Source organism: Diospyros lotus, chromosome 13 (assembly GCF_014633365.1).
Source record: "Diospyros lotus cultivar Yz01 chromosome 13, ASM1463336v1, whole genome shotgun sequence".
Taxonomy (NCBI): Eukaryota; Viridiplantae; Streptophyta; class Magnoliopsida; order Ericales; family Ebenaceae; genus Diospyros; species Diospyros lotus.
This window is the reverse complement of record NC_068350.1, coordinates 20,841,968-20,845,975: the sequence shown is the minus strand read 5'-3', so window position 1 is coordinate 20,845,975 and position 4,008 is coordinate 20,841,968. Positions and strand designations below refer to the sequence as shown.

Sequence of the window (4,008 nt, the reverse complement as noted above, 5' to 3'; positions counted from 1 at the left end):
GTTTAAGCAACTACCATAAATCCAATTGCAATTAATACACAAAACAACTAAATTAATCATCCAGATTTGGGTATGATAGCGTTTCCAACTCTAGTAACTTGATAGCATGCATATTTATACCATATTTTGGCATTTCACCTCATTCTTATTAGGCCATTTGAAGCAATTTTTGCTGATATTTCATTGTTTCTATTTTATTATGCTTCAAATTGTCCTTACACTATTTTCTATCTTACCTCTACTCTATGAATCCAGGCTTTAGGGAATATTGGATGGGCTAGAGCTTTGGCTCAACTAAAGGAGCTTGGGCCTACTTTCAAGGAGCTTGGGCCTACTTTCAAGGAGCTTGGGCCTACAATCAAAGGAGCAGACTTGGTCTCACTTGTTTTCTGTTGGGCTAGGCCCAACCCTAGCCTCCCTAGCCTTTCCTTTCTTGGCCATGTATTTAAGGCCTCTTAGCATTAATTTTCAGAAGATCATCATATAGATAGAGAGGAGAAAATAGAGAGGATTCTGCCCATTTTTGTTGTTGTAGCACTTTCCTGTTTTTTACATCTTTTGTTCCATTTTGTTTTCCTTTCTGTAATGATAAGGTAGAACACTTTGTAACCGGTTGTGTGTCTTGAATCCATGTGGAATTTGAGTCCCGGATGAGCTACAAGAATCTGGTTTGTTGTTTGTTTCTTATTCATTTCTATTTGGTTTAGTTTGAGCAGATTTGTGAATGCATGGAGTTCATGGCAGGTTTGTGTGAACTTGCATGGTTTCACTTTCTGTTAAATGCTTAAGAGAACAGAATGTTATAGCCGGTTGGTATAACATCTCGGAAATGAATATTGTGTGCTTGAACGGTTGTTCTTGCATAGGTCCGGATAGGTTGAATAGAGAGTGAATGGTTGCATTTTGTTTGCAAGAGATTTCTGCATTCATTTTGTTATTTCCAATCATTCTAATCCTTGGACGGTTGTTGGGGATGCTTTGAGTTTGTTTTCCGGAGATCAAAGCATCTAGCAAACCAAGATGTATAGAGTGGACAAGGAAGATTTCACATAGGAGACAAATACACAGCCGGTTGCACTCCTCTTATTGATTTTTCATCCATCTTCATCTTTCTGTTTTGCCAATTAGTTTTCTGTCAAAACCCCCCCCCCCCCCCCAAACAAACTGTTATTGGTTATGTTGGTTCTCCTTTGTTGGTAAAAGAAAGTGAGGCTCCTTGTGAGAGATGACCTAGGGTGCACTTTGCTGCAAACTAGAGAAGAGATGCAAACATAGATCTCTAATTCTGGAGTGGTTCGATAGCCGGCCAGAATTTTGGCGCCGTTGCCGGGGAGCCAAGTTTTTTCTTCTAAAAACATAGAGGACCGACCCTATTTTATGTTTGTTTTGTTTTCTTGTTTGAGTGTTTTTGTTTGTTTTGTGTTCTTGGTGAAAAGCTATTATGTTCTTGAGATAAACTGATAGCAAGCAGCAACAGAGAAGCCTCATTTGCCTTTTCGATCTTCTTTTTGTTTGTGTGTATTTTCCTTTTATGTTTTCTCGTTTTTGGAATCATTTTTGAACCAAGAAGTGGCTGTTGGAGAGGGCTGCACAACCTGAACAACTGAAAAAAGCAACCCTGCAGCACCTGAAAAAGCAAAACACCTGCAGTCCTTCTCTGATCTTCAGTAGCACACCTGCAGTCCTTCTCTGATCTTCATGTGCTCTGATAGGCACTGAAAAGCAAGCTTACACAGCAAGGGGAGACAACCCTGCAGCAGATCAGGAGCATAACTATTTTTAGAATGCTCTGAATCCCACTTTTCTGCCTCTGACAGCAGATCACCTGACCAAGAGGATATTCCATTTTTCTTTCTCACATTTTTTCTTTTATTCTCTCTTTTAACACTCCATTCAACGTTGTCTTTACCTTCCACACTAATCTCCCTTTTCGTTTGGCAGATAGGAATCAACAGCTGCAACCAAAAGAAAGCAACCAGCAGCAGCCTTCCATTCAGCAGCTGTTTTGACCATCCCCATAACAGATAGCATTATTTAAGGATTGAGCTCGAGATACTGGTGCTATCCTCTTCCTTTCTCATCCTTACTTGATGTTCTTTCATGTCCATATGCTTTCCTTGATGTTTTCTTGCATTTAGAGTGGTCTTTGAGGCAAAATAGGAGCTGATTTGATAAGAAAACGATTTTGACGGTTACTGTTCACAAATTTTCACTTGCTCCGATTGAGCTGATTTTTGGTGTCCAAAGAAATGGGGGTGTGGGGATCAATAGTCACGCTTCGTCGTGAGAAGAGCTTTTTTTGGCCAAATTCCAACGTTTAGACCACTTTTTGGGCCATTTTGTGTTTCTCAGTGGCTAATTTGGTGTGGTTTTTAGTGTTTTTAGGTCCCTCAGTGTTTTTATGTTGAAATTTTGTGAAAAATTGCATAAAAAAATCATCTAAGAGCTTATTGTTTGACCTGTTTTTGTGTTTGTGTGTTTTTTGTTTTTGCTTGTGTGTTTTTTTTGTTTGTGTTTCTGTGTTCTTGGTATGCATAGGCCATTTTGTGTGTTGTTTTTGTGCTGATCTCTAGTGCATGACCAGGTCATCTAAGAAAACATTACTTGACTTGGATCTTGAATTAGAGAACACTCTTAGAAGGCAAGCTAGAGAGCTTAAGTCTCGGGATAGGATTGACCCTAATAGTGCTTCTAATACTTCATCCGAACCTATTCCAGCATTCATCAATATGGCAGATAATGGTAATGGAAATAATGGTAATGGAAATAATGGTAATGGAAATAATGGAAATAATGGAAATAATGGAAATCATGGTAATGGAAATAATGCAAATAATGGTCATTTGGATGGTAGAACCATTAGAGAGCTGGCTGCACCTGATGTGCATTACCAGCCCCTATGTATTCAATATCCACAGCTAGATGCTAACTTTGAACTTAAGTCTGGACTGATTCATTTGTTGCCCAAGTTTCATGGCCTTGCAGGAGAGGATCCACACAAGCATCTGAAAGAGTTTCATGTGGTTTGCTCAACCATGCGGCCACAAGGAGTAGATGAAGAGCAGATCAAGCTGAGAGCCTTCCCATTCTCACTTGATGGATCAGCCAAGGATTGGCTCTACTACCTGCCACCAGCTGCCATTACCAGCTGGGATGGATTGAAAAGAATCTTCCTGGAAAAATTCTTTCCAGCCTCCAGAACAGCATCAATAAGGAAGGAAATTTGTGGTATAAGGCAGATGAGTGGTGAAACTCTACATGAGTATTGGGAGAGGTTCAAGAAGTTGTGTTCCAGCTGTCCTCACCATCAGATAAGTGACCAACTCCTAATTCAGTATCTCTATGAAGGTCTAATCCCCATGGACAGGTACTTGGTAGATGCTGCAAGTGGAGGAGCTTTGGCAGAGAAGACCCCAGCAGCTGCACAAGAACTGATATCAAAGATGGCACAAAATGCCCAGCAATTTGGCACCAGAATTAACACTCCTACAAAAGCCATCAATGAAGTCAATGTGGCTGCCACTATGGACCAGCAAAGGATGGAAAACAAGCTTGAGGAATTGGCTTCCACGGTCAGGCAGTTGGCATTAGAGAGAAAGCAACCCCAGCAGCAGCTTTGTGGCATTTGCTCCTTGCCATCCCATACAACAGACCAATGCCCACAGTTGCAAGAAAATAATGAGACATGTGCAGGCATTTTTCCTGGAAGACCATTCCAGCACCAGCAGCACAGCCAACCACAACCTTCCAATAGGTATGACCCATACTCAGCCACCTACAATCCAGGTTGGAGAGACCATCCGAACCTCAGATATGGCAGCCCTTCCAATCAACATGTGCACCAGCAGCCATACCACCAGAATCAGCCATTTCAGCAGAGGTTCCATCCTTCAATTTCCAGCAACCATACTCCACCACCAAGGCAGAATCAAGCCATGCAACAAGCACCACCATTACCCAAGTCAGAACCTACCTTAGATGATCTTGTCAAACAACTAGCAGCCAATA

General features: G+C 41.2%; 1 non-coding gene across 1 annotated transcript; it reads right to left on the bottom strand.

The window, feature by feature from the left end:
* Positions 1–3,208: 3,208 nt before the first annotated feature.
* Positions 3,209–3,313, bottom strand: LOC127789404 (small nucleolar RNA R71). The gene has a single exon (XR_008020577.1). It is a non-coding gene; the product is annotated as a small nucleolar RNA R71 (small nucleolar RNA).
* Positions 3,314–4,008: the final 695 nt, after the last annotated feature.